Raw genomic sequence first — 21,009 nt, forward strand, 5'->3', positions numbered from 1 at the left:
CTTCTGAGCCTCAGAGCTGGACCTCGTGCCAGAGACCCAGTCACTGCAGCTTACCCCTGCTAGGCCGTCCCCCCCAACAGTATCCAAAGCGGTATACTTATTGTTGAGGGGAACGACCACAGGGGATCCCTGCACTGCCTGCTTCCTCCCATTCCCACCTCTAACTGTTACCCAGCTACCTCTGTTCTCTGGCGTAACTATGTCCCTGTAGCTTCCATCTATCACCCTCTCAGCCTCTCGAATAATTCTCAGTTCATCCAACTCCAGCTCCAGTTCCCTCAGTCTGTGAGGAGCTGGAGCTGGCTGCACTTCCTGCAGATGAAGTCAGCAGGAGCATCGGTGGTCACCCCTACCTCAAACATCCTACAGGAGGAACATTCCACTGCCTGCGCTGCCATAACTCTACACTTAGTCTCCAAAACAAGAACACCAAGTAGCTTACCTTATTTTTTAGGTTAGAGGAGGAGGGAGGGTGGGAGACACTACACATGTAGTGTCTCGGGTTCCTTCTCCACTTAAATAACAATCACTTATCTTCCCGACCGGCTTTGCGTTCCGACTTCACTTCTGCCCAGCTCCCGCCGCTCTCTGCTGCAAAAAGCTCTTCATTCAGAGACAGCCACAAATGTTCAAAATGACTGAAAAAGAATTACATTTCTTTAAGGGGTTGCACTTCTTTTTACTTTTTTTAAATAAACTGATGCAGCTGGCCAAATATATCTCCATGAAAATGACACCTTCAAAGTAGCGACAAATACCAACACCACTGTTATTAAGTGAAATATGTTGTAATCAAAAATTAAATACATTAAAAAGATGTCCCAAAAGCAGGATAGTTACAACATACATAATTAAAAGCCCAAACCAAAGCTGATTGATATAGAACACAGAACAATACAGCACAGAACAGGCCCTTCGGCCCTTGATGTTGCGTTGACCTGTGAACTAATCTAAACCCATCCCCCTACGCTAACCCATCATCATGCATTTGCTTATCCAAGGACTATTTAAATGCCCCTAATGTGGCTGAATTAACCACATTGACAGGCAGGGCATTCCACGCCCTTACCACTCTCTGAGTAAAGAACCTGCCTCCGATATCTGTCTTAAATCTACCACCCCTCAATTTGTAGTTATGTCCCCTCGTCATCATCCCAGGAAAACAACTTTCACTGTCTACCCTATCTAATCCTCTGATCATCTTGTATATCTCTATCAAATCCCCTCTTCACCTCTTCTTTCCAATGAGAACAGACCCAAGCCTTTACTCATAAGACCTTCCCTCCAGACCAGGCAACATCCTGGTAAATCTCCTCTGCACCTTTGCCAATGCTTCCACATCCTTCCTGTGATGGGGTGAACAGAACGGTACACAATATTTCAAGTGCTGCCGCACTAGCATTTTGTACAGTTGCAGCATGACATTACGGCTCCGGAACTCAATCCCTCTACCAATGCCTTCTTAACAGCACTATCAACCTGGATGGCAACTTTCAGGGATCTGTGTACATGGACTCCAAGATCCCTCTGCACATCCACGCTAACAAGAATCTTTCCATTGACCCAGTATTCTGCCCTCCTGTTGTTCTTCCCAAAGTGCATCACCTCACATTTATCTACATTGAACTCCATTTGCGACCTCTCAGCCCAATTCTGCAGTTTATCCAAGTCCCCCTACAACGTGCAACATTCTTCCACACTGTCTGCTATTCCATTGACTTTAGTGTCGTCTGCAAATTTACTAACCCATCCACCTATATCTCCGTCCAAGTCATTAATAAAAATGACAAACAGCTGTGATCCCAAACCAGATCCTTGTGGCACACCACTAGTAACCAGACTCCAGGCTGAATATTTTCCATCAACCACCACTCGCTGCCTTCTTACAGGAAGCCAGTTTCTAATCCAAACTGCAAAATCACCCTCAATCCCACGCCTCTGCATTTTCTCCATCAGCCTACCATGTGGAACCTTATTAAAGGCTTTACTGAAGTCTATCTAGACCACGTCTACTGCTCTACCCTCATCTACATGCTTGGTCACCTCCTCAAAAAAACTCAAGGAGGTTTGTGCAACATGACCCGCCTTTGACAAAACCATGTTGACTATCTGCAATCAAATTGTTGCTTGCTAAATGATTATAAATCCTATCTCTTATAATCCTTTCCAAAACTTTTCCTACAACAGACGTTAAGGCTCACTGGTCTATAATTACCTGGGTCATCTCTACTGCCCTTCTTGAACAAGGGCACAACATTTGCAACCCTCCAATCCTCTGGTACTAAACCTGTGGACAACGACAACTTAAAGATCAAAGCCAAAGGCTCCAACACCTCCTTCCTCGCTTCCCAGAGAATCCTTGGATAAATCCCATCGGCCCAGGGGACTCTACTTTCACTCCTTCTTGAATTGGTAACACCTCTTCCTTACTAACCTCAATCCTTTCTAGTCTAATATATCGTATCTCATTATTCTCCTCTACAATATTCTCCTTTTCCTGAGTGAAAACCGATGAGAAATATTCATTTAGCACCTCTCTGATCTCCACAGGGTCCACACACAACTTCCCACTTCTGTCTTTGACTGGCTGAATTCCTACCCCAGTCATCCTTTTATTCCTCACATACCTATAGAAAGCTTTAGGGTTCTCGTTTATTCTACCTGCTAAAGACTGCTCATGTCCTCTCTTTGCTCTTCTTAGCTCTCTCTTCAAATCCTTCCTAGCTAATCTGTAACACTCCATCGGCTCATCTGAACCATCTCATTTCATTGTTACATAAGCCTCCTTCTTCCGCTTACAATTCCGCTTCCAAGAGATACAATTTCTGTAGTAAACAATGGTTCCCTTACCTTATCACTTCCTCCCTGCCTGGCAGGGACGTACCTATCAAGAACACGCAATATCTGTTCCTTAAACTAGCTCCACATTTTGATTGGCCCTGCATTTTGCAACCTGTTCTATGCACCCTAAGTATTGCCTAACCGCATTATAATTGCCCTTGCCCCATCGATAATTCTTGCCCTGCGGCATTTACCTATTTCTTTCCATTGCTAAACTAAACATAAATGAATCATGGTCACTCTCTCCAAAGTGCTCATCTACCACTAAATCAAACACCTGGTCTGGTTCATTACTAAACACCAGATCCAGTATGGCCTCCTCCTTGTCAGCCTATCGACATACTGTGTCAGGAAACCCTCCTGCACACATTGGACAAAAACTGATCCATCCAATGTACTAGAGTTATAGCATTTCAATGTTTGGGAAGTTAAAAGTCCCCCATAATGACCACCCTGTTCCTTTCACTCCTACCCAGAATAATTTTGCTGATCCTCTCCTGCACATCCCTGGAACTCAGCAGAGGCCTATAAAAAACTCCCAGCAGTGTGACCTCTCCTCTCCTGTTTCTAACCTCAGCCCACACTACCTCAGTAGACGAGTCCTCATCAAAAGTTCTTTCAGCCACTGTTATACTGCCCTTGACTAACAAGGCCACACCTTCCCCTCTTTTACCACCTTCCTTGTTCTTAATGAAAGATCTAAACCCTGGAACCTGCAACATCCATTCCTGACCCTGCTCTATCCATGTTTCTGAAATGGCCACAACACCAAAATCCCAGGAACCTATCCATGCTGCAAGCTTATTCCGGATACTCTTGGTGTTGAAGTAGACACACTTCAAACCAGCTTGCTGTTTGCCAGCACATTCCTGTGACCATGAAATCCTGTCCATGCCCTCCCTACTCTCATCCTTCTGTGCTTTGGAGCTACATCTCAGGTTTCCATCCCCCTGCTGAGCTAGTTTAAACCCACCCAAAGCGCACCAGCAAATTTCCCACCCAGGATATTAGTATCCCTCTGGTTCAAGTAAAGACCATTCTGTTTGTAGAGGTCCCACCTTCCCCAGAATGAAGCCCAATTACCCATGTACCCAAAACCCTCCTCCTGCACCATCCTTGCAGCCACATGTTCGGCTGATATCTTTCCCTATTCCTTGCCTCACTATCACATGGCACAGGTAACAAACCAGAGATAACAACTCTGATTCTTTTAGCTCTCAGCTTCCACCCTAGTTTCCTGAAATCCTGCCTTATATCCCTATCCCTCTTTCTACCTATGTCGTTGGTACTTACGTGGACCACGACCTGGGGCTGATCATAACTAATGCTGATGATTGAGTGATGGTTCAGAATAACCAATAACAGTAATCATCACATTTATTATGATAATAGGTATATGATACATAATGTAATTTGGGATTCGAACTTAAAAATAGAGCCAGATGAATATGGGTCAGTTGTATGATTTTGTTTATCAATAGGTCAGAAAATCAACTGTAACATTGACTTAGATACACCAACTCCAAAAAGGCATGTGACTTCAATCAAGTGCCCAGCAGAACCATATGGTATACATTTTTTTAATGCTAAGTCTACAATAGACTAGCAAGCCATCAGTTCAAGAATTAGCATTTCAGTTAAGAAGGAAGAGCAGATAACCCCAACAGTAGAATCAAGCTTTCAGTGCTTGGCAACTAGCCGCACTAGCCAAATCATTTTAGTTTGTGAAGCTTCTAAGCAAGGAAAGTTTGGTTGGAATTCCTCGGTTGCTAGAAATGAAAAAGTTTAGGCCAAATTTATGAAAACTTCAGCCAACAGATTTGGAAAACAATCATAAAACTATTTCTGCAGTCACAAGCAAAAGAAATTGGGTGGAGACAGTAAAGTAGAAACTTAGTATATTGAAATAGGAGTGAAATTTCTTTGGAATTGAGTATCTGCAAAAGAATAGTTTCGGGAAATAGATTGAAACTTTGATTTGCAGATTGCATGAGGTCTTTCTAACTGTAATGCAGATAGACATAGAGCTTTGTTTCATTTTTGTGTGTGTGTGTGTTGGGAGGTCGTGGTGGTTTGGTGGCAGTAGGAATTGCATTGCATTGCATTGCATGATGATAAACAGATCAAAACTTCTGATTTACTTAAATCAGAGCCAACGGTTACCTGATTTTAAGGGAGAACTCATTGAAGAGTGAGAAAGTGGAAACTTTGGCAGCTTCAATCAACTGATCCTGAGGAATTTTAAAAAATCAGATAAAAAAGGACAGGCATTCAGTTCATCAGGTAAATAATTAACAGAATGAAAACTAGGGCAATCTTATTTAACTGCTCTAAATAACCAGTTCACTTAATGTACCATAAATGGCTCATTTATACTTAAGTGCAATGGTAATGGCAAATGGTTATTGCTGTTTGTCCAACATAGGTGATTGTTCGGGGATAAACATGTATAATGTCAGTGGTACCTAACTTATACTAAACTGCCCTATGCATCTTCAGTAAAGTTTCATTTAACAGAAGTGAATAGTATGTTAGAAGAATGAGTCAAAATCAAAGTCAAATCCAATTTGGGTTCATTCACATTTAGCATTGTATTGGATAAATGATATGTGGGTCAATATTAGTCATTTTTAAATTGTATTGGTTTAACACAAAAATGTACAGTTGCATTTAGCACCAGAAAAGAAATGCAGGAACCTTTTGCAGCTCATAAGTTTTTGCCATTCACACCCAAATTGGAATAATATCAGTGGACCTTCTTTTTTCATTACAAGCGTACCTTCTTTTTCATTACAACTACATATATAATTATTTAGATGTGCTTCCCTGTAAACTCTGGCCTCTGAAGCATGTTGACCTTTAGACAGAACTTTAGGGAGTTTGCATATTACTGCAAGTTCTCTGTGGATGTGGCGGTTTTAATTCAAACCCCAGTTATAGGCCTCAGAGGAGCAGAATTAAATTTTGGGGGCTTTGTACTTGGCAGAGAGTAGATTTTTTTTACACTGTGAAACATATAGCAGTTCTCATAGTTTTCACAACAACTTCTGTTTTCATTTATTCCTAAATGAAGAACATCAGAAAGACTTTGAGAAAAACTGAGGAGAAATAGACCTTGACAGAAATACATTAGCTACGCACACAAGAGCTGATCATTTTTCCCTGAATAATTAGGATAATATGTGTAAGGAATGCTTCATTTTTTTTTCAAATGAATAGGGAATATGTTTTGGCAACAATGAGATTTTAATGCCTTTTCAGTACCTATTAGCTCTGTCTATCTGTTCTTGTTTTAGCAGTCCCTTTGATCAACTAAGCTTAAGAGAATAAATAACTTCAACATGAGGCACAAAGGTACAGTTTCATTTAACACTGGGAAAAGGGCCAGGAGAAAAGTGGGTTCTTAATACTATAATTGTTCTCTTTTTAAATACTGACAGGCCTTGATTTCCACTCGAGTCAGTCTGCTGTTAAGAATTCAGAGAAAAAATGTGTTGTAACTCCATGTTGACCTTTTACCGGTTTAATGATATAAAGATTAAAGTGCCTGTGGCTTAATTTACATACCAGTTCGATACAGGATGCATGGATATGGGGATGTGAAATTAATGGAGACCAGGTGTTTGAAACAGGAGCCTACGTTCAGCTTACTCATATGTTCCTCTTGCTTCAGATCTGGCTGTGCCACATAAATATAATCCTCATGGATTGTTCAAATCCTTTCTTAACCAGAATAGAATAATTTTGGCAAATGAAGCATAGTAGAGTAAAACCATTTGCTTTATCTTTCTTATATCATTGTTCTTTAGGTTTTGGCAGTGAAAACTAAATTGTAAAGCCCAGTTGTATAACATGTGTCACTGCATATACAGTAGTTGTGGTCTGTCATGGCCTATCCTTCAAAACAGAACTACTGCAAAAATTTGAACACATTCCAATTCTGATAAGATCAAATTAGTTTTGCCAAACTAAATTTATACTTAAGAGGAAAAAGATTTTTGTCACAGATGAAATCAAATTTAAAATTTCAGAGTGGACTATCAAATACACTTATTCATAATATCCCAGTATATGTCTTCAGGAAGTTTAAAGTTTGTAATTAGCAGTAACCGAACAGAAGAAAAATAAAACTAATCCGTCACACTCATTATAAACAATCCTAGCAGAGCCATTAATTAATGTTTCCAGTTCTCTCAGAGTCAACCTCTGCTATCAGTTTCTACTAGCAATGCAAAATGTAATTTTGATCAGCATACATCAATTAACAGATTTCCTAAGTACAAACCATCAAACCAAAAAAAAATTCATCAAGATATAACAATGAAAGTGTTTCAGCCAAATAAAGGTATAAAACTGGTTCTTGGTCTTCATAAATATCTTTCTCCTCATAAGTGACACAGACTCCTATCTTTCCTCAAACCCAAGGCAAATTTAACTATACTATGGAGACTCTTCAAAAAGTGAAGAAGTCATGCTTTTTAATACTGTAACTATTATTATCATAAACACATGCCCTGACTTACAGAAAACTTTATAACAGTTTAGTGAACAATAATATTTTAATATAATAAAAATCATTGGCCCCCATTATTGTTAAATGAAATGTCATCAGCACACGTTATTATAAAGTATTGTTGTTGTAATTGCCTTCTGGAACATTATGAAGTAACTATATATAATTGTGATCTCATTCAATATGCACCAATAAGATCTCAGAGTGAAGTAATCAGTTATCCATTTTGTTGCCTAAAAAATGTCTTTGATAATTATCCACATCACCGATATTTAAAACAGATTAGGAGCAATAGAAATACAACACCTGTTAAGATAATTTGTAATCATAAAAATCATTTTTGAATGCCTTCCTTTTAAAACTGACACAAACTTTAAGTTCATAAATTCTCAGTTTTGTGCTTAGAATATAACTTACTAAAATAAAAATGACAGAAATGTGTTGGTCCCGATTTTGTAGTCAGCAGTGAGGAAAGTGGTGTAAAAAGTGGAAGTTATTCATCAATTCAGTTATTTTTAATTGATTTTCATCTATGAGGACTTCATCAACACATCCCATATAGGAGTTGGGAATCATCAACAGCTACTTCTAGATTCCTATATTTAATTGTGAAGGTGTGGACGGTAGGCTTGCTATCAGTTTCACAGAATAATGATAGCAGATGGTCACAATGTTTCCATGATTGCTTGTAAATTTCCAGACAAAGTTAAAAAAATCAAACACTCCCTTATGTACCAAAGACTTCTTGATCAAATATGATACTGGTTTGCTTTAGGGTCTCAAAATCCCACTCCAATATGATACATTTTAATAAATGTCATTGCTTCATAAGAATGACCAAATGTATTTATGATTTCAATTTTAATAAAATGAGACTTACAGGCTTTAATAAAGAGATGTTAATCCACTAACGTAACCTAACAGTGGGAATTCTGCCAACAGTGTAATTTTAATGAATTTCAATATCCTTTTTTATGTATAACTCTGTTGAGATAAAGAATATTTGGATCAAAGTACTGAATGTTGATGACACTAAGGAAGCAGTTTGCAGGCACTGAGAAAAAAAAATTGTGCAAGGGAGATGAATTGACATGTATATTTGAATTACTCAGCCACTAAAATGTCTTACATTAATGATTGTGCCTTTGCCAATATGAATTGAGCTCATTTGATCATCAAGCACAGTAATACCTGGAAGTTAATTTCTTGCTAAAGTCGTCAATGTTCCCTTTTTGCAGAATTAAGGGTAAGTCTGGTTTAAAAAAAACTCAACAGCTTCATGAAAATCCTTCATTGACCTTCTGAACATTCTGCTTGGGGCACTACTCCAAGTTTTTCAAATCAATGTGATTTTTCTAACTATTGCTAAAGAAATGGAGTCTAGAGAATGCAGAGGAATAAACTTTGATGTTTACATTACTGAAGAGGACATTCGGGAGGTCTTTGAGAATATAAAGGTGAATAAATCGCTAGGACCTGATCTCATGTATCCCAGAATGCTGTGGGAATTAAGGGAGGAAATTACTAGCCCCCTTGCTGAAATATTTTTGTCATCTTTAACTACGGGTGAGATGCTTGATGAATGGAGGGTGGCAAATGTTGTACCCTTCCTTCAGGATGTTTGTAAGGAGAAATTAGGGAACTATAGACCTGTGAGGCTGACTTCAGTTATGGGTAAATTGTTCGAGGTGATTGTAAAAGATAGGCTTTATGGACTTTTAGAGAAGCAAGAATTGATTAGGAATAGTCAGCATGGTTTTCTGTGAGAAAAATCATGTCTCACAAACTTAATTGACTTTTTTGAGGAAGTTACCAAAAAGGTAGAGCAGTAGATGTCATTTATTTGGATTTTAGTAAAGCCTTTGACAAGGTTCTGCATGGTAGACTAATTAATAAAGTTAGGTAACATGGGATTCAGGATGAGCTTACGAATTGGATACATAATTGGCTTAACAGCAGGAGACAGAGAGTAATGATGGAGGTTGCTTGTCAGATTGGAGGCCTGTGACCAGCTGTGTTCCACAGGGATCAGTTCTGGTTCCTCTTCTGTTTGTCATTTATATAAGTGATTTATATGAGAATATAAATCATGGTTCGTAGTTTATGGACGACACCAAAATTGGTGACATAGTCGACAGTAGAGAAGGTTTTCTAAGATTACAAAAGTATCTTGATCAAATGAGAAAATGGGCTGAAAATGGCATATGGAATCCAATTTGGATAACTGTGAGGTATTGCATTTTTGTTTCAACAAACAGGGGTAGGGTTTATACAATTAATAGTAGGGCCTTGGGTGGTGTTATAGAACAGAGGGACCTAGGTGTGCAGGTATATAATTCTTTAAAATTTGCATCACAGATAGACAGGATGGTTAAAAAGCCATTTGGCATACTTGCCTTCATTGCTCAATCATTTGAGTATAGGAGTTGGGACATTATGTTGAGGCTGTACGGGACATTCATGTGGCCTCTTCTGAAATACTGTGTGCAGTTCTGGTCACCCAGTTATAGGAAAGATGTCATCAAGTTGGAGAGGGCTCAGAAGAGATTTCCCAGTATGTTTGCGGGTATGGAAGGTCTGAATTACAAAGAAAGGCTGGACCTTTTTTCACTGGAGCATAGGAGATTGAGAGGTAACCTGACAGAAGTTTATAAAATAATGAGAGGTATAGACAGACTTGATGATAGCTGTCTTTTCCCTAGGATGGGGAATTTCAAGATGAAGGAGCTCATTTTTAAGGTGAGAGAAGAGAGATTGAAAAAAGACATAAGAGGCAAATTTTTTTATACAGAGGGTGGTTTGCGCGTGGAATGAACTTCCTGAAGAAGTCGTGGATACAGGTACAATTACAACATTTATAAGATATTTAGTTGGATATGTGAAAAGGAAAGGTTTGGAGGAATGAGGGCCAGGAGCAGGCAGTGGGACTAGTTTAGTTTAGGATTATGTTTGCATTGACTGGATGTACCACAAGGTCTGTTTCTGTGCTGTATGACTCTATGACTCGATGACTTAGCCAATGAGGAGGATCACACAGTTCAGCTAACTAAACTCCAGAAAATGATCAAAAGCAGATTTCCATCTGCAATAAGCTCTCAAACCTTGTTGTCTACAGATATTTATCACATCATATTGAACGCTGAATTGCTTAATGCATTATTGAATTAATCTGCATTCAACCCAGTAAAATTGAGCAGCCTATTTCTCAATGCAAACTTTCTGTAGATTAAGTGTCTGAATAAACAGTTACCTGCACAGAATTCAAAAGAAACCAAATTTAAGTGTTCACAGTTCTTGACAACCACCCGGTGCTATTATCACTTTATAAAACATTCCTGACCCAAGTTAAACGCAGTTTACTGGTGGCTGCTGCAGGGAAAGATACCAAGTATTGAAAATCCAGCCCTTATCTTATTGGCGATAACTATCAACACAGATAGAATCAGGTTATGATAATAATATCACACGAATGCAATGAAAGTAGGGTGATCTTTTGCTGAATGCAATGCAAACACAGAGAGCCGTATTCCCCATCAATTTTACTAGATCACTATGAAAGATTGTTTCTTAAAGAAGTGTTCCATAAATACACATGCAAACATTACATTTTTGTGTAGAATTCTTTAAATGATAGGGAAGAATCTTAATGGTCAAGGAAGCGTGGACTCAGATACATGTGAGAAATTAATCTTCCAAAAAGTGATGTTCTATTGAAATTCTATCGTTATCTGCTTTCTTCTAGGATTCATCTGTCAATTTGTTAATGGAAGACTTTTTAATTAATGGGAGGACTCATTGATTAACAGGCTCACCAGCACTATGATCTTCGTGGCTGTAGTAACCTCTGGACTGGGAGACATGGGAAGACAGGTCCCTGGATCTCTCATTCTTACCTGGAGGTCTTGCTGTATGATCTGATGGGCTACAATAAAGTGAGCTCTCCCATGGACAGGAGGAAGTGGACAAGCTCGTACATCAGTGTTCAAAGAAGTCAGCAACAGAATTGTGGTCTTTCCAATATGGAGACGGTGTACCAATAACACCCAGTGCTTTGAACATTAATCTCTCAACAGCTATGGCTTGAGCTCGTCAGCATAACTAATCTAAGTCTTCACATGTTATTAGGTTCACTGATAAAGATCTTCCTGCTGTGCACTTATTTCAATGACCCTGACCATTTTCTGATAGGCTAGAGACAGATTCCATGGCTGGGAAATCCAGGACTTGGTATAAAGCTGCTTAACAATCTCTAGCACTATAGAAATACTTAGCTGAGAGATTAAAAAGAGTTCCCCATTCTTCTTCAATCGTGTGTCAAGAGAAGTCAGAAGAGAGTTTGATCACACCATATGTATATGTTGGGAGAAGTATCTTAAATAACTGATCATCACTGTCCATCAAGAGACAGGATAAAATGTATAACCCCATAATTCTATAGAGTGATTACAGCACTATTCCTATAGGTCAGACATGTCTACATAGCCTCCCAGTAACCCCTGTCAGTATTATCTTCAACTAAAGAACGCACATTATTATTTTATGAATCCTTATTAATGATTGCAATGAACAGAAGAATTAAATATTCTGACAGTGATAGTTGTCAGTGACGTTTGAAGATTTGATTGAAATATGTACAAGCCTCAACCCTTTCACTTGCAGCAGAAGAACTTGCATTTTCTCTTTGAATAAAAAAAGCATTAAACAGCCAGGATGCATTGGGACGTGGTAAGATTGTTCGAATTCAGACAAATTTCAGTATCTCCACCTATGGCTGTGAAGTTTGTGCATGGATAGCTGATTCTGGGGTGTCAAACATTAGGCAGAGCACAGGTAAAATCATTACTATTGCAGGCTATCTCCTCATGAGGTGAGGAGTGATTGAGACAAAGCTATGAAACAATAGTCTATCCAGTAACAGCTCCCAGCATCACCTAATAGTCTGAAGAAGACATGGGGATGCATTCTTTCACTATTTAATTTAGCTTTCAATCCTTGCACCCCATTTTCACTCCAAAATCAACTTCAAGGATGAAGCTTCTATAAGGGAAGGCAGGAACAATTCAACAGCAAGACCACTGCAATCAATCAATGAGCTGTGGTAATTTAGGTATTGCAAATCAGAAAGCTTTAAAAGTCTGGCTGAACATTTATACAGCTTTGTTACAGTTATTCCTATTGATTCTGCAAACAAAACCAGGATAACCACAACATTTACAACACTTAATTGGAAAGCAGGAGTTCTGAGTTCATTTTGCTCCAACAACTTGGAGAGCTCTGTTATCTGGTCTGGATATTTGTTGGAAGATTACCTCAAAAACCAAACAATATATTGTCAACAATTGAAAGTCGATTTCAAATGAAGCTCAACTTCTGAATTCTCCATCTGGAATGCAATCAATAAACCATGGATTAGTTTGTAAGCAGATACAGAGACAAGGTGTATAATTGCAACTTTAAAATGGAAAAGCTAACCAACAGAATAATTGAGCTCATGATAAGCATCTGAAGTAAAAATTGTAATAGTCCGCTCTTTCAAGAGTCAGCAAGATAAGCAATAGAAAGTTTAACCTAAGGGTTATCACACCATCAAATAAGGAGCAAGGCTGAGAAAGCAGAGCCTTCAGGGTGGGCTCAGCTGGTACAGAAATTGAACCTATACTGTTGGATACATTCCACATCACAAACCAGCCATCCAGCCAATTGAAGCTAACTAATCATTTAGCCTACACTAAAGAAACATTGTTAAAAGACCTCTTGGACCAACCAAAAAGATACAGTATGGAGGCATACCATAAAGTGATCACAAGCACAAAGGTATAGTACTGTTTACAGACTCTTTGAGCTATGTGTAATTCATCCAGCAATGGCATAATAGCCAATGGAGAGCAGGTGGTGAGATCTCACACAAGCATCCAAGAAATCACCCAACTTTTAATGATGTGCATGTGACATGTGGTACTGGAGGACACTAGAAGCACTAATGCAGAAAGTTAAAGCTGAAACAAGGGTTTTGCCATCACAAAAAGCAACAACCAGAAGCCAGACAGGCTATAGAATTCCAACAACCGCACTTTACCAAAATAAAGTTCATAAAAAACCTATGTGTTAGGTGATGAGGATGACCAGAACATGGATACAAGAAGTGAGCAAACAGTCCATTTGCTGAACATCAAAGAATGCATTAGCAAAGCAGTACCATCAGAAGCCTTTGCCAGTTTCCAGACCTTTTGTTTGGAGATGCAAGGACAGCACTGAACAGGGGGGGGGGGGGGGGGGGTAGGTTCAAACATCCTTCCACTTCACATGGCAGAAAGGAATGTGGCCACAGAAGTAGCAAGTGGTGGTTCATCCTAACATTGCAAAACCCTCACCACATATAGTAGCTCAGAAATTTTATTCCTTGGACCTATTACTTTGAAAGGTCACTCCAACAGCTGCACCTGGTCACCCCAGATATTTTCCACTAGGGGCAACATGGTCTGCTGATTGTAGGCTATCATTGTACAGGGACCAGTCTTCAGTAACCATTCATTGTAGAGCAAAGGCAATGGTAAAGTTTAGAGGGACTACCATTGGAAACTCATTACTTATACTGGGAATAGATAATATAACTCAGCAAGGCCGTTCAGCAGCAGATAGCCTACATAGTGCAATTTAAAACAAATTTCTACTTCAATTTTAAACATACAAACTTCACCTTGTAGAGTCAATATGGAATTATTATTTGACAGACAAATGTGAACTACATTTCCCAATTCATCACTTGTCAATATTCCCAGAACCAAATGATGCTTTGATTGAAAAATAGGGATAGATGAAAAATGTCCACGACTGGCAGGCAAGCAACAAGTAACTCAACTTTCATGTACAACAAGAGATTCAAGTTCAACACCCAACCAATGGCACATGGAATCCAAGGAGAGAGATCGTATCAAGTACAAAGACCAAAAAAGAAGCACATACTAACTCAGACTAGTACCACAACCATAAACATGGCGTAATCCTAATGCTAACAGAACGTAGTCTAAGACACATGCAAATTTACAGTACTCCTCCCAACCACTAGCATTATTAAGACATATGGGCAATTTTAAACCAAGGTCACCGTAACTATTTCTGGACATAAAAGCAAACCACCAAACAATTTAGTGTTATAAATTTATTGCTTTGTTTATTGATGGAATGTAAATAGATTTTGATTCTTTAAGGAGAAACATTTACTTTCAAGAAAAAAGGGATGCTTAAATGTACATGTACTATTAAACAAGAGTATCTTAAACCTCTATCCATCACTATCCACCAAGAGACAGGATATAATATGTGAACCCATAATTCTGATGAAATGATACAACAGCAGTCCTACAGATCAGACATGTCTTAGCCACCCAGTTATCATTGTCTGTACACAATCTATCTTGAAATAAAGAATCCAAATTATTATTTTACCAGCATTGGTTTGCCTTCTTACATGATACATTTGGATAAACAGAGGAATGTAGCAGGGGTGGTGACCTAATGTCAACTTCAGACAGTTTCCCAGAACATTCAGTCTGGAACTGGGGCTTGAATAATTCTGCCCTTAGAATTTTTAGTTTAGCTGATACAGAATGAATATTCTCTCCACTTCAATTCAGAGAGGACAGACACAAGTTGGCAAACCTCCCAAATGCATCCAAGGACACCGTTGAAGTTAATTGATGAACCAATCAACAAATGTGCTCTGGAGCACTTGGACACATCTTGTTCAACTATTAGATTCCATGTTTGCCACAGGAGGTTAATTTTCCCATGAACTTGCGTCAAGCAAGCATGTCATTTGTAATCTTTCAACCACAAATAGATAATTTACTTCTTCTCCACACACCCCAAAAAAGATAGTCCCAGTTGTTTGATAAACAACTGATATCCTCATGTTTCACCCTTTACTAGATGATTAAGAAATACTTGGATCAAACACATTGCACTATTAGACTAATGCTCAAACCACAAATGCTGAAAACACACATCTGCTCGGTTAGTACTGTAAAGAGAAAAGACAATTCTGGCATTTCAGGTCAGTAATGTTTTGGACTTATAGCTTTAATCAGAATTACCATAAGATATCTAAGCATTTTGCCACATTGTGGCAACCATAATTTCTCTTGAATTACACCATTTCTATTTGTAAAACTGCAGCAAAAGCTGATTAACACTTTGCAATGCAGTCATGGTTTGCCCTATACCCTGAATAAATTGTTTGTTTCACTTGTTCTTAGGATGTAGGTAAATATGTAAAGGCTTTATACTATGCAACCCTCCTTGTCCCGAAAAGGCAGAGGTTAGTCTTCCTTTACAATGGTTGCTTTCGTGTGACAATGTTCTCCAACAAGAATTCCAAAACTTTGATAGAAACATTGATGAAAATGACAACATTTGTTCAAATCATAATAATGCATTGTTGGCGATGATGTTCCTTTGTTGTTGCCAGCAAACATATTTTTAAAATAAAACTCAATCACTGGGATGTGAGTAGTGAAGGTACAGCTGGATTCTGGATCAGTGGTGCTGGAAGAGCACAGCAATTCAGGCAGCATCCGATGAGCAGCAAAATCGACGTTTCGGGCAAAAGCCCTTCATCAGGAATAAAGGCAGAGAGCCTGAAGCGTGGAGAGATAAGCTAGAGGAGGGTGGGGGTGGGGAGAAAGTAGCATAGAGTACAATAGGTGAGTGGGGGAGGAGATGAAGGTGATAGGTCAGGGAGGAGAGGGTGGAGTGGATAGGTGGAAAAGGAGCTAGGCAGGTCAGACAAGTCCGGACAGGTCAAGGGGACAGTGCGGGCTGGAAGTTTGAAACTAGGATGAGGTGGGGGAAAGGGAAATGAGGAAGCTGTTGAAGTCCACATTAATACCCTGGGGTTGAAGTTAAGATTAGATTAGATTACATTACAGTGTGGAAACAGGCCCTTCGACCCACAAGTCCACACCGACCCACCGAAGCGAAACCCACCCATACTCCTACATTTACCCATTACCTAGCACTACGGGCAATTTAGCATGGCCAATTCACCTGGCCCTACACATCTTTGGACTGTGGGAGGAAATCGGAGCACCCGGAGGAAACCCACGCAGACACGGGGAGATCGTGCAAACTCCACACAGTCAGTCGCCTGAGGCGGGAATTGAACCCGGGTCTCTAGTGCTGTGAGGCAGCAGTGCTAACCACTGTGCCACCGTGCCGCCCACTTCCACCTCGGAACACTTCCGAGGTGGAAGATGAGGCATTCTTCCTCCAGGCATCTGGTGGTGAGGGAGCGGCGGTGAAGGAGGCCCAGGACGTCCATGTCCTCGGCAGAATGGGAGGGGGAGTCCCTCTCCCATTGCAACTCCCAGAGGTCATTTCCTCTGCCCAGAAGCTCTTCAACCATGTCGTGAAACAAACTCGCTATCACAGCCACATTTGCTTCCTCCGTACCTGCCTCCGTAACCAACTCATCCCACACGGACTCCGGACCACCTTTAAACCAGCAGAGTTCGGACCCGAACAGGACAAACAGTACAGACTACAGATTCAAAAACACCAGCGACAGTTCTCCTTCAAGATCCTCCGCTCCACGCTCGCAGCAATGCTCCGGCACCTAACCTCTCCACAGTCTGCCCTGCCTCAGCTGAGGGCCACACTCTCTCAGAATTGCAAAGGACCCACTCTGTACTACATCCTCAGGAGAATTCATACTCTCAACAAACAGTATTTCAATTCCATCTCAAACATCAAAAACTAAGTACAACAAACTTTTATCTACCCACCTCCATAACCAGCGCTCCTCAAACATTCCAGAAGAGTCCCCTGGCCTCGGAAACGCCATTAGCCATGCGGCTGATGCAGCTACCACCCCCACGCTGATTGATGATGTCACTTCTGCCCCCATCATGGCCACTCCCACAGCCACTTCCGGCCCTCACATCACCGCCGATGCCACACGCTCAGTGACTTCCGCCACCCCTACTGCCATGTCTGCCACCACCTCCGCCCCCACCAGCGCCACTCACCTGCATTCTGCTGACATCTCCTCATGAACTCCTCACCCTATTTGCACTAAACTGCTGACCACCTAGCTATTCTTCCTGACTCCAATGATAATTGTGCCCTCCCACAGTATCAAATCAGTCCTTGTTAATGACACAAATGATATTATGCTTGCCTGTGTTAAAAGTAAACTATACTTCTTCATTCTTCTCTGCCTGCAGCTGTTGACTTGGTGAAATGTACCATCCTCATCCCAAACCTCTCCACAACTCTAAATTTTGATAAGACTGCATATGCCTGATTCTATGTTGACACATCTGTTTCAGGTAGAGCATTGTCTGCAGTGGTTTCTCTTCCATTCCTGAATTGTGCCTCTAGTGTGCTCCAATAGTTTGTCATTGACAATGTCCTATTTCTTATTTACATGCTACCCCTTGGTGACATCATCCAAGACATACATTAGTTCCCTCCCATAGGCTATCCATATCCAGCCCTACTTCACCACCAGCTCTCTCCATTCCTCCACTGTATCTGACACCTAGTCGCTGGAATTCCAACCCTAACAGCATTGTGAGCCAACCCACAGCAGGTGGACTGCAGCAGTTCAAGAAGGCAGGTCGCCACCACCTTCTCAAGGACAACTAGGGGTGGGCAATAAAGGCTGGCCGGCCATCGACACCCAACTCCCACAAATGAATAAAATAGGATAATTAAAGTCTAGGATTGGAAGAGCCGAAATTTCCTCCAGCCAATATTGGGAAATCTGAACCATTACTTCCAGTCTCAAAGACAATTGCATTGCCACTAACATCACCCTCTCTTTGGCACCTCTCTGAGGTTAAATCAGATTTTTTGCACTGCTGGTGTCACATTTGGCAGCTAGCTGAACTTCCAACCATATATCCATGCCACTACTAAACAGAACTGCAGATGCTAGAAATCAGAAATTCAAACAGAAATTGCTGGAAAAACTCAACAGGTCTGGCCATGTCTGAAGAGACAAATCAGGGTCAATGTTTCAAGTCCAATGATGGGACTGAAACGTTAACTCCGATTTATCTCCATCAGTGCTGCCAGTCCTGCTGAGCTTTTCTAGAAATTTCTGTTTTTATTGTCCATGCTGCCACTACTTATTTCTGCCTTTAGAACATAGCTTGGCACAATTCCTGGTTCTGCTCAGCGGCTACTTAAACCATCATCCATTTTATCACTACCAGAATTTGTTCTTTTAGCCTAATTGTTCTCCCAGATTATATTCTTTGTATTCTTTAGATCTTCAAAATGCTCAAACTCATGCCAAGTTCTATTGCTATTAGCCTTCACCACTGTGCTGACTGATATTGGATCCAGGTTAAGCAGTAGCTGCATTTTAAAAATGTCATTGTCTCAAATTTGTGTGTGGACCCTATGTCTAATCTCCTGCATCTTTATATCTCTCCATGGTATCAGTGTACCTCCAGTTCTGTGATTTTAGATCCCTTTGCACATCTCTTTTCCCCCTTAATATGATCCTTTAATTCCTACCTCTTTGACCAAGTTTTTGCCTATTTGCCCCAGTGGCTGAACATTAGAACAGGTTTGATAGCGCTCCTGTAAAGTGCCTCAGTATTTTACTATGTTAAGTGCATTCTTCCTGAAATTGGATTGCATTGCATAATCTGACTTTGTGGAAGTATGCAGTATGATACAAGTTAGATAGCATTTGATTTCAGTGTAAGTTTCAAAGTGTTAGTAACTGTTATGCCATGGAAATAGAAAACGTGTCCATTTTGAGCTGAGATGTGAATGAAAAACACACAAGAAGCTGAGTAAGCTTCTGTTTAACTTGTTTGCCAATCAAAATAATGCTAGTTCAGTAAGTTCTCTATATGTTTTGTCAATATAATGTTAAGCTTTTTTTTGTCTCACAAAATTTTGGATATTTAAATGTAGATGATTTAAAATATATGATTGTTAATTGTTGGAACTATTGGATGTTCCCCAGCAGTCATATTAAAACTGCGCATGAAGGTAAGTTGTTCATTAAAATTGTTGCAGGGAATATTGTTGGAACTTGCAAAAGCTAAAAAACCTTATTTTAAAATTCAGTAATCTTATCTTATTTACTGCAAAGTTCTGTGCTGTCCCTAAACGTATTTTGGAAAATTGAAAGCTGTTCTGATTTATTTTCCACTAAATGTAATTTGTGGATGAAAAATGTTTAAAGTATTTCTTTCTTACTTCACACAGCTTGAGGCGGAAGCAACACATCGTGCCATCACAATTGCCAATAGAGTGAGTTTTGCAGTTAAGAATTTATGCATTAAATATATACTCTTTGGTGTTTCAGCTGAGCTCCATATCTAACTCTTCCCATTAACATCCAATTTCAGACCCATTGTCCATTATATTTGGTTAATGTCTCAAGCAAATCTGCAGGTGATGTTATTGCTTCTGCAAAAATGCAAGGTAAGCGTGGTACTGGAGTATGTAAAAACAAAACTAGTTACATCCAGTGCATTTATTCTCCAACATTACACATAAATTTGTTCTCAATCAGGTTGCATGTGACAATGTTCTACATCTCGTGGTAAAGATGAAGTAGTACTTAGGAAATGTATGATTTTTAAATGTTATTTATAGAGTTCTGTTTTGTAAAATTGAACTATAGAGTCAATGTCATACAGCATCAAAATAGACCCTTTGCTCCATTCAGTCCATGCCGAACATAATTCCAAACGAAACTAGTCCTACCTGCCTGCTCCTGGCTCATGTCCCTCCAAACCTTTCCTATTCAAGTATCTATCCAAATGTCTTTTAAATGTTGTAATTGTAACCACATCCTCCACTTTCTCAGGAAGTTCACTCCATATGTGAACCACCCTCTGTGTAAAAATAATTTGCCTCTTATGTCTTTTTTAAACCTCTCTTCTCTCACCTTAAAAATGGGACCCCCAGTCTTGAAATCACCCATCCTAGGGAAAAGACAACCATTAACTGAATATATACCTCTCATTATTTTATAAACTTCTGTCAGATTGCTTCTCAATCTTCTATGCTCCTGTGAAAAATGTCTCAGCCTATCCAGCCTTTCTTTATACCTCAAACCTTCCATAACATCCTGGTCAATCTTTTCTAAACCCTCTCCGGCTTGATAAATACCCTTCCTATAACTGGACAACCAGAACTGGATGCAGTATTCCAGAAGAGGCCTCACCCATGTCCTATACAACCTGAACATGACGTCCCAACTCCTATACTTAAAGGACTGAGCAATGAAGGCAAAGGTGCCTTTTTACCTACCCCATCTCTGTCACAAACTTCAAAGAATAATGTACCTGCACCCCTAGGTTCCTGATGAAGGGCTTTTGCCCGAAACGTGGATTTTGCTGCCGCGTTGGTGCTGCCTGAATTGCTGTGCTCTTCCAGCACCACTGATCCAGAATCTGGTTTCCAGCATCTGCAGTTATTGTTTTTACCAAGGTACAGCTGTCACAGTTCCAGTCAGGGTAGTATGTGTCTTGGAGAGGAACTTGCAGATACTGGCAATGTACCGTGTAGAGGTCATTGGTTTGGAGATGCCGGTGTTGGACTGGGGTATACAAAGTTAAAAATCACGCAACACCAGGTTATAGTCCAACAGGTTTAATTGGAAGCACTAGCTTTAGGAGCAC

The sequence above is a fragment of the Chiloscyllium plagiosum genome, chromosome 17 (assembly GCF_004010195.1).
Source record: "Chiloscyllium plagiosum isolate BGI_BamShark_2017 chromosome 17, ASM401019v2, whole genome shotgun sequence".
NCBI classification, from domain to species: domain Eukaryota; kingdom Metazoa; phylum Chordata; class Chondrichthyes; order Orectolobiformes; family Hemiscylliidae; genus Chiloscyllium; species Chiloscyllium plagiosum.